Below are 11,390 nucleotides of genomic sequence, written 5' to 3' on the forward strand. Positions count from 1 at the left end.
AGTTGGCATGACGACCTCGACGCAATAACGCCACGATGGAGATCAAGGTGTCAGCCGGTGATGATGGAAATCATGACGTTGCTTTGGAGATGGAGATCAAAAGCACAAGATGATGATGGACATATCATGTCACATACTTTGATTGCATGTGATGTTTATCTTTTATGCATCTTATTTTGCTTAGAACGTCGGTAGCATTATAAGATGATCCCTTCACTTAATTTCAAGATAAAATTGTTCTCCCTAAGTATGCACTGTTACTACAGTTCGTCGTTTTGAGACACCACGTGATGATCGGGTGTGATAGACTCTACGTTCACATACAAAGTGTGTAAGATAGTTTTACGCATGCATAATACTTGGGTTAAACTTAACGAACCTAGCATGTATACACATGGTCTCGGAACACTGGAGACCGAAAGGTTGAACATGAATCATATAGTAGATATGATCAACATAGAGATGTTCAACATTGATGACTACCCCATCTCACGTGATGATCGGACATCGGTTAGTTGATTTGGATCATGTATCACTTAGATAACTTGAGGGATGTTTATTTAAGTGGGAGTTCATTAGTAATTTGATTAATTGAAGTTAAATTTATCATGAACTTAGTCTTAATAGTTGTTGCATATCTATGCTATATTTTTTTGATATGTTCCTAGAGAAAACTAAGTTGAAAGATGATAGTGGCAATGATGCGGACTGGGTCTGTAATCTGAGGATTATCCTCATTGCTACACATAAGAACTATGTCCTTGATGCATCGCTAGGTGACAGACCTATTGCAGGGGCAGATGCAGACGTTATGAATGTTTGCAAGCTCGATATGATAACTACTTAATAGTTTAGTGTGCCATGCTTTATGGCTACCGGGACTTCAAAAGGTTTTGAACGCCACAGAGCTGAAATTGGTATTTCAGACTCATGTCCATGTCGAGACGTATGAGACCTCTGACAAGTACTTTTCCTGCAAGATGGAGGAGAATAGCTCAGCTAGTGAGCATGTGTTCAGAATGTCTGGGTACTACAATCACTTGAATCAAGTGAGAGTTAATCTTCCAGATAAGATAGTGATTGACAGAGTTCTCTAGTCACTATCACCAAGCTACTAGAACTTCGTGATGAACTATAATATGCAAGGAATGAAGAAAATGATTCCCGAGCTCTTCGCGATGCTGAAATCGGCGAAGGTAGAAATCAAGAAAGAGCATCAAGTGTTGATGGTTAAACAAGACCACTAGTTTCAAGAAACAGGGCAAGGGAAAGAAAGGGAACTTAAAAAAATGGCAAGCAAGTTGCCACTCCCGGGAAGAATCCCAAAGTTGGACCCAGCCCGAAACTGAGTGTTTCTACTGCAAAGGGCTGGAAGCGGAACTACCCCAAATACTTGGCGGATAAGAAGGATGGCAAAGTGACTACAGGTATATTTGATATACATTTTATTGATGTGTACTTCACTAGTGTTCATAGTAACCCCTGTGTATTTGATACCGGTTCAGTTGCTAAAGATTAGTAACTCGAAACAGGAATTACAGAATAAACAGAGACTAGTTAAAAGCGAGGTGATGATGTGTGTTAGAAATTATTCCAAGGTTGATATGATCACCATCGCACACTCCCTCTACCATCGGGATTAGTGTTGAAACTAAATAAATGTTATTTGGTGTTTGCGTTAAGCATGAATATGATTAGATCATGTTTATTGTAATACGTTTATTCATTTAAGTCATATAATAATTGTTATTCTGTTTACATGAATAAAACTGTAACATCCCGGATGTAACATTCCATAATTGTAACTCCAACTCTTGCCATTTCCGGCAATGTTATATATTATATCCTCCGTGGTTGGGTTTTGTCCTCGTTTTGCATTTTGTTCATGTCATGCATTTCATCTCATGTCATCATGTGCATCTCATTTGCATTCGTGTTCGTCTCATGCATCCGGTCATTTTCCCCATTGCCCGTTTCGGAATCCGACACTCACACATGCACCCGTTGTACCTCTCAGATCTCGTTTCATGAGCGGGAAAAAACGTTCTCGGAATGGGACGAGATTTATCGAGTGGCCTTGGTACACCACCGGTAGGCCGCCTGTCAAATTTTGTTCCATTTGGAGGTCGTTTGATGCCCCAACGGTTAACCGTGTAACCGCCGAAACCCCCCTCTCTTTGCAGCCCAACACCCCTACATAACATCCCACTAGCCCATCTAAACCCCCTCCATGCTATCCGTCGTTGGATCACGATCGTGTGGGCAAAAACCGCACCTCATTTGGACTCTCCTAGCTCCCTTTACCTATAAAAAGGCCCCCCTTCGAAATCACGGGCAAACCCTAGTTTCCCTCTCCTCCACGCTGCTGGACACGTCTGCCGATGGCCGGACGCATCCACTGCCGCCGCCCTCCACCAATCAGGAGCCGCCACGTGTCCACCCAGTGTCCCCGCCGCCGCGCGGCCCGCCGGACCCGGATCGGGCCCGCGCGAGCCCGTCCGGCCGCGCCGCTCGCCCGAGTCCCCGTGCCGCCCAGCTCCTCCCATCCCCGCCGCCGTGCACCGGCGCCGCCTTGCACTGCCTCGCGTCGCTCGCCGCCCACATCCGCCCGGCTGCCGCTCCGTCCACCGTCCGTCGCCGACCGCCTCGTCACCAGAGCATCGCCGGAGATCCGGTCCAGATCGGGACCAGATCCACCAAGCCCCCATCCAAACGCGCCTCCGCCCGTCCCGGATCCCTCCGTCCTGCACCGTCTCGTCCACGTTTTCGCGGGGTACAAATCTTCTAAGTCCCAGGATTTCAGCATCATGTGCCCATCTTTGCCATGTCATATCTCCGTGCTCGTAGCTCCGTTTTGCATGCATGTTATACCGAAATGTTCATCTCGTGATGCTCTACATGCTAGTGTCATTTGCATGCATGTTAATGTCCACATGGATGCCCGAATCTCCATTGCAAAAGTGCTAATTGATGTTATCTGCTGGAAACTATCATAACTTGTTGATTTGTCTTTTTCATAGTTTTTTGTGTGTTTGTCCTTTGAGCATCATGTCTACATGTTTTAGGAGCATCTTCATGCCATCTTTACAGTGGTGCAATCCTTGTATTTTTATGTGTCCTGTGGTGACTAGCACAAGCATGCCAAGTAGCCCACTTGATGTTGCTGATTTCAGTCACTTAGTTTTTCTACCAAGTCTTTTCTTGTCACATTAGGTTTCTATGTTGACTTGTTGCCACAAGTAGATCCATGCATATTTTGATGAAGTTCAGTAAGGATGTTTTGAATACATGCTTATGCTCTTTCCATTAATGCCTTTGGTTGTAATTATGGGGTACTGTAGCTTGTCATTACCATGCTCTCCTTTTGCTAAATATTATTGCTGTCAGTCTGTTAACAGGAAGTGCACTTTTGCCATGTGTTTTGCTAGTGATCCATGCACCCTATGACCATGCTATTGCCATGTTTAGCTTCATAAATGTGTCTTCTTACTGTTAGTTGCTTTGTAATGCCATGAAATTCTTTGTGGTGAGTGGCACAAGCTTGCAAAGTTGCTATCATGAATCTGTTTCTGCCATGTATGATTTTCCTCTTAAGTTTGAAACCTGTTCATATCACTTGCCATGTTTGCATTGATGCTACCATCTTTTTTGTGCATCTTTTTCTGTGCATCTTTGGCTCAAGTTCAGTAAGGGAGTTTTGTTCATTGCCTTCAGTACTAGCATGCCATGCCTTTGATTGCCATGATAGGTGCCTGTAGCTTGTAGTTTACTAGCTCTAAACCTTGCTACCTGATGCTGTTTCTGTCAAGATCAATGAAAAACTGCTAAGTCTGTAAACTGTTATCATTTGCATTTTTGCCATGCTATTTTAGACTTGTTCTAGTGAGTTCTAGCAGGAGCTCAGTGTTCATGATTTCTAGAGCTTCACTTGTACTTCACTGCCATGTGGTGTGTTTTTATGTTGGAGTGTTGTATCATATTTGCATGATGCATCTTAAGTGCTATGATGTTGTTAAGCGCAGTTTCGCTTTGTGCTTGTTTTGCTCGTCATTTGCAAACCGTGCATCCGTTTCCAGTGATCTTTATATCGATTTCTAACGAAATCTCCTAACCTTTCCAGTGGCATGCTTGGTTTGCCAAGTTGATGCCATGATCATCTTTTCCCTTCCAGAGTATCCATATGCATGGCTCATCATATCTTGCATCCCATGTCATGTCTTGCATCATGTTGCTTGTGCATTGCACCGTGATTGATCATTGTTCTGTTGCTTGTGTTCTTGCTTTGGGTAGAGCCGGGAGACGAGTTCGTGTACGAGGATCCTGTTGAGTACGTTTACGAGGAGCAAGCTTTCGACAACTATGAGAACTTTGCAGGCAAGATGACCATTACCCCCGATATCACTTCTATCTTTGCTTGCTAGTTGTTCGTTCTATCGCTATGTCGCGCTACCTACCACTTGTTTATCATGCCTCCCATATTGCCATGTCAAGCCTCTAACCCACCTTCCTAGCAAACCATTGTTTGGCTATGTTACCGCTTTTGCTCAGCCCCTCTTATAGCGTTGCAGGTGACTTACAGGTTGTTCCGTGCTGGAACATGGATATGTTGGGATATCACAATATTTCTTATATTTAATTAATGCATCTATATACTTGGTAAAGGGTGGAAGGCTTGGCCTTTTGCTTGGTGTTCCGTTCCACTCTTGTCGCCCTAGTTTCCGTCATACCGATGTTATGTTCCTTGATTTTGCGTCCCTAACACGATGAGGGTTTATGGGCCCCTCTTGATAGTTCGCTTTGAATAAAACTCCTCCAGCAAGGCCCAACATTGGTTTTACCATTTGCCTAATAACAACTAAAATCTTGCATAGGGACTTTCCGGACCCCGTGGACTTAATCAACCCCCGGGCCAGTGCTCCACATGAGTGTTGGTCCAAATTAGAGCACCGTGCGGGGCTGCCTCTAGGCAACTTGGGGTATTTGGTATATACCTGTACGCTTCGCTCATCCGGTGTACCTTGAGAACGAGATACGCGCACCTCCTATCAGGCTAGGTCGGTGCATCGGGAGGTCTTGCTGGACTAGTTTTACCATTGTCGAAATGTCTTGTGCACCGGGATTCCGAGTCTGATCGGAGGGTCCCTTGATGGAGGATTGTCTCCGTGGATTGTGAGCTTGTCATGGGCTAAGTTGGGACACCCCTGCAGGGTTTAAACTTTCGAGAGCCGTGCCCGCGGTTATGTGGCAGATGAGAATTTGTTGATATCCGGTTGTAGAGAACTTGACACTTGACTTAATTAAAATACACCAACCGCGTGCGTAACCGTGATGGTCTCTTTTCGACGACGTTTGGGAAGAGAACACGGTGGGGTTATGTTTGAACGTAAGTAGTTCAGGATCACTTCTAGTTTACGACCGTTGCGTAGTTTCTCATCTTACTCTTGTACTCGTATGTTAGCCACCATATTTGCTTAGTGCTTGATGCAACTCCACATCATAACCACATCCTACCTATAAGCTTAAATAGTCTTGATCTCACGGGTTTTGAGATTGCTGAGTCCTCGTGACTCACATATACTACCAAAACAGTTGCAGGTGCCGCTGATACCGATGCAGGTGATGCAACCGAGCTCAAGTGGGAGTTCGACGAAGACCTTGGTTGTTACTATGTTTCCTTTCCGGATGATCAGTAGTGGTGCCCAGTAGGGACGCGATCGGGATTTAGCATTTGGGGTTGTCTTCTTTTCATTTGGATTCGTCCGTAGTCGGACCTTGTGTGTACTCTGATTAATGTATGAATATTTGATCATTGTGTGACATGGCGATTGTAAGCCAACTATTTACTTCCTTGTTCTTGTATATGGGATTGTGTGAAGATGACCCTTCTTGTGACAATACCAAAATGCGGTTATGCCTCTAAGTCGTGCCTCGACACATGGGAGATATATCCGCATCTTGGGCGTTACAAGTCGGTAATCAGAGCCATCCTGACCTAGGAGCCCCCTGCTTGATCGAACAGCTGGCGTTGTTGAGTCTAGAACAAAAATGTTGTGAGTCTTAGGATTATATATATCGGAGAGTAGGATTCTTTTTACTCCTCAGCCCCCTTCGTCACTCTGGTGAGGACTCTTGACGTAGATGTTTTGACTTTCCTCTCCTCATTTTCACTAATTTTTTTTAGGATCACGCAGGTATCTTGGGATCATTCTGGTATTCTTGTGACGAGAACATTGATCTTGGTGCCTCCTGACATTTAGGGGTTGTGGCAGTATCCCGGGGAGTTGAGCTCCGAGGTGTTGTCGTCACAAGTTTATCATTGCAGTTCTGGAATACCTGAGTTCGCCGACATCGAAAATCTACTTTATGCAGTTAGTGGTGAGATAACCTCGACGCCACCCAGTACTGGGGAGGGAGTTCGGGAGTATTGCCACAACTTGTATAACGGATGCTTTTCGAAGGTTGAGGTACACAACTTCTAGAGTTTTCTTGGTTATGTGTTGACGGATGGATACAATTGGAGTGTAGGGCTTGTTAGTTGTGTGATATATATTGTGCCTCCCTATATCCCCAACACCAGATTGCATAACCAGAAAGTTTCGGGAGTTAATAGGTGGGAATTCAAGTAGCTCTTAGTTATTCTTCTAGCAAATAATTGGTATGGGATTGGGTGATCCTTACCACTTATTTGTTCCAGTCGTACCTTGTTGTTTCATTCATCATTCTCTTTTAAAGTGGCTTCTCACCTTAATGGCCGTGTAATGTTAACTTTGGAATTCATTCGTTCAATCTTTGTTCGAGTGGTTATTGTGAAGACTATACGTTGCACATTTCTATCCATTGATTCAGCTTGTCTATCTTTCTATCATGATTCTAACATATGTCACCCTCTTCAGGATGGCTCCCCCAATGCGTCTGAATCTGCAACGTACTGACAGAGAGCAGTCCAACCCTCCGCCACCTCTCCGCCTTCGGAGGCATGGCAAGCTGTGATGGCAGCCACCAACGCCAATACCCAGATGCTTTTGCAACTCTTGCAAGAGTGCAACCAAGGCCAAGGCAACCAAGGGTATCAGGGTCAAGGGCAATTCAACAATCAGCCTCAGTTTGCTACCCTCAACCAGTTTCTTGCAAATCAGCCAAAGTCTTTCAGCGCTTGTGCCGAGGCCATGGATGCCGATGATTGGCTCATGGACATCAACAAGCATTTTGAATGTAGCAATGTCAAGCCTAAGGACTACGTCAAGTTCGCTTCTTTTCAGCTCAAGGACCAACAGCTGATCGGTATCACCAATACAAAGATTCCAAAGGGGCTCGAGTGATTACCTGGACTGACTTCTGACGGGACTTTCGAGGTCATCACATTCCAACAAGTGTTGTTGAGAGCAAGCGTGAGGAATTCCGCAATCTCAAGCAAGGAAGTATGTCCGTGTACCAATACAACATCCAGTTTCAGAAACTTGCTCACTTCGCAAGGCAAGACGTTCCTGATGAAAAGAGCATGATCTATCACTTCAGGGGTGGCCTCAGAGAGGATCTACAGTTAGCTCTCGTTCTTGTTGAGCCTACTTAGTTCGATCAGTTCTACAACATGGCCCTCAGGCAAGAAGCTGCTCAGCTCAAGTGTGAGGCTTCAAAGAAGAGAATCAGGGATGCAGTTCACTCGTCTTGTTCCTCACAAGTGGTAGCTAATCAACAGAAGTTCTGGCTTCCTCCACCTCCTCCGTTTCGTGAGCCATACCAGTAGAAGAACTCAGGTGCTCATGGATCTTCCCACCCACCCAACCCAGGCTATCAGAACAAGTCTCAGACTCAAGCTCCAAGGACAGGTGGTCCTCCTCCTCCTTATCATCGTCCGTTCTTAGAGGTTACTTGCAACAAATGTGGTCTGAAAGGTCACTATGCAAACAAGTGCACCCAGATGTGCCTTCCGCCTCCTCCTCCTGTGAGGTCTTCAAGCAATGCAGTTGTCGAGCACAATCCAAAGCATGCAAAGGTGAACATGTTGAATGCAGCTCAAGCGGAGGTTTCTTCAGATGTGATCATGGGTAACCTCTCGATTAACTCTGTTCCTGCTAAAGTTTTATTTGATACTGGTGCATCACATTGTCTCATGTCAAGACCGTTCTTTGCAAAGCATGATTTCTCCTGGTCTTACCTGGATAATCCTATGGGTGTTGTTTCTCTGAGGATGTCAATGAGAGCCAACTTGATAGTTCCTGATGTCACCATCAAGTTGGGCAATTATAAATTTCTGGCTTGTCCAATGGTTCTTCGCGAGTCTAATATTGATCTTATTCTCGGCATGGATTGGCTTTCTCAGCACAAGGCCGCTCTTGATTGTGCCACCAGGGAGATTAAATTGACGCACCCTTCTGAGGATGTGATCATCTATGCCGCTCGTGATGAAACCACTCGGTTGTTCTCTCTCAATGAGAAGGGCGAGTTAGATGCTATTTCTCAGATTCCAGTTGTTTGTGAGTATCAAGATGTCTTTCTAGAAGAGCTTCTGAGTATGCCTCCTCACCGGCTGGTCGAGTTCGTTATCGATCTTGAGCCTGGTACCGAACCCATTTGCAAGCGTCCTTACAAGCTTGGGCCAAAAGAGCTGAAGGAATTGAAGAAACAACTCGATGAACAAGAGCGTCCGGGTCCGATCAGACCAAGTTCATCTCCGTGGGGTTGTGGTGTTCTTTTTGTCCAGAAGAAGGATGGCACGGACCAACTTTGCGTCGATTACCGCCCATTGAACAAGAAGACAATCAAGAACACGTACCCACTTCCCAACATCAATGAGCTATTCGAGAAACTCAAAGGTGCAAAGGTGTTTTCCAAGCTTGACCTCCGTATGGGTTATAATCAGATTCGCATTCGTGAAGAAGATATCCCCAAGACAGCATTCAGAACAAGCTTTGGTTCTTATGAGTATACTGTCATGTCTTTCGGGCTTATCAATGCCCCTCCAACATTCTCTCGAATGATGAACTTCATCTTCAACCCCTACACGAATGAATTCGTCCTAGTGTATCTCAATGATATCTTGGTGTTCTCCAAGAATAAGAAGGATCATGCTACACATTTGCGATTGGTGCTCAACAAGCTCAGAGAGTATCAATTCTACGCAAAGTTCTCCAAATGTGAGTTTTGGCTTGATGAAGTTCTTTACCTTGCCCACATCATCTCCGCCAAGGGCATTGCTATTAATCCGGAAAAGGTTTATGCAATTGTCAACTGGGAACCTCCTCAGAATGTCAAGAAGCTCCGCAGTTTCCTTGGGCTTGCAAGCTAAGGCCGGAGATTTGTTGAGAATTTCTCAAAGATTGCTAAACCTCTTTCCAACCTCCTCTAGAAGCACGTCAAGTATTCCTAGACTCTTGAGTGTGACATTGCTTTCAACACTCTCAAAGAGAAACTCCTCACAACTCATGTCCTAACTCCTCCTGATGAGTCCAAGCCATACGAAGTTTTCTGTGATGCCTCATTGCAAGGTCTCGGTGTCGTGTTAATGCAAGAGAAGAAAGTTGTTGCCTATACTTCCCGTCAGTTGAAGCCAAATTAAACGAACTACCCCACTCACGATCTTGAGTTGGCGGCAGTTGTCCATGCATTAATAACATGGAGATATCTCTTGTTGGGAAGGCAAGTGGACATTTTCATTGATCACAAGAGCCTCAAATATATCTTCACTCAACCCAACCTCAACCTCCGGCAAACTCGTTGGGTAAAAATTATTCAAGAGTACAATCCAAGTATTGAATGCACTCCAGGCAAGGCGAATGTGATTGCATATGCTTTGAGCAGAAAGGCTTATTGCAACGGCTTAATTCTCAAGCCATTCCAACCGGATCTTTGTGAAGCTTTTCGCAAGCTCAATCTCCAAGTTGTTCCTCAAGGTTTTCTTGACAACCTTCAAGTCACTCCAACTTTGGAAGACCAAATTTGTGAGGCACAACTCCTGGATACCATGGTGACGAAGGTGAAACATGGTATTGCCAAGGACTTACCCAAATACAAGTGCTATCACATTGATGACAAGGGCACCTTATTCTTCGAGGACCGGATTGTGGTTCCTAAAGGTGATCTAAGGAAGGTCATAATGAACGAAGTGCACAATTCTCTTCTTTCCATTCATCCAGGAAGTTCAAAGATGTTCCATGACCTCAAGCAGTCGTTTTGGTGGACTCGAATGAAGCGAGAGATTGCTCAATTCGTGAATGAATGTGATGTCTGTCGAAGGGTGAAAGTAGAACATCAATGACCAGCTGGTCTCCTCCAACCTCTTGCTATTCCAGAATGGAAGTTTGATCATATCAAAATGGACTTTGTCACTGGCTTCCCAAAGTCCAAGTGTGGGAATGATGCTATCTTTGTTGTCATCGACAAGCTTACAAAAGTGGTTCATTTCCTTCCAACCAAAGAATCTATCATGGTAGCTCAGTTGGCAGAGCTATACACCTCCAGAATTGTCTCGTTGCACGGAATTCTGCAATTGATATCTTCAGACCACGGAAGCATTTTCCCTTCCAAGTTCTGGGACTCCTTCCAGAAGGCCATGGGCACCAACATTCGCTTCAATACGGCTTTCCATCCTCAAACAAGTGACCAAGTCGAGAGAGTCAATCAAATCCTTGAAGACATGCTCAGAGCTTGTGTCATCTCTTTCGGTATGAACTGGGAAGATTGCCTTCCATATGCCGAGTTCTCCTACAATAACAGCTTCCAAGCAAGTTCGGGCAAGGCCCCATTTGAAATTATTTATGGCAGGAAGTGTCGTACTCCTCTTAATTGGTCCAAGACTAGTGAACACCAACTTCTTGGCATTGAATTGATCACAGAAGCTGAAGAAATGTGTAAAGTCATCCATGAAAATCTCAAAGCTGCGCAATTGCGCCAGAAGAGTTACTATGATAGCAAGCACCGTGACTTGGCTTACGAGATCAGAGACGTACCTCCGTGTCTCTCCAATGAAAGGCACTCAATGCTTTGGTATCAAAGGGAAGCTTGCCCCGAGATACGTGGGTCCTTTCAAGATCATTGGCAAAAGAGGCGACCTCGCCTATCAGCTTGAGCTTTCGTCCAACTTCTCAAATGTGCATGACGTGTTTCATGTGTCACAGCTTCGCAAGTGCTTCAAGACGCCCGAGCACACTATCAACTTTGAAGAGATTGACCTCCAAGAATATTTGTCTTATCATGAGCATCCCGTTGCCATTCTTGAAGAAACTGAGCGCAAAACTCGCAACAAGTCTATCAAATTCCTGAAAGTTAAGTGGTCTCACCATTCCGACCGAGAGCTACTTGGAAGCGCAAGGATCACCTCCATTCCGAATATCCGGAGTTCTTTCAGTCCTAGATCTCAGGTCGAGATCCTCTTGTAGTGGTGGAGAGTTGTA

The sequence above is a fragment of the Triticum dicoccoides genome, chromosome 4A (genome assembly GCF_002162155.2).
Source record: "Triticum dicoccoides isolate Atlit2015 ecotype Zavitan chromosome 4A, WEW_v2.0, whole genome shotgun sequence".
In the NCBI taxonomy this organism is placed as follows: Eukaryota; Viridiplantae; Streptophyta; class Magnoliopsida; order Poales; family Poaceae; genus Triticum; species Triticum dicoccoides.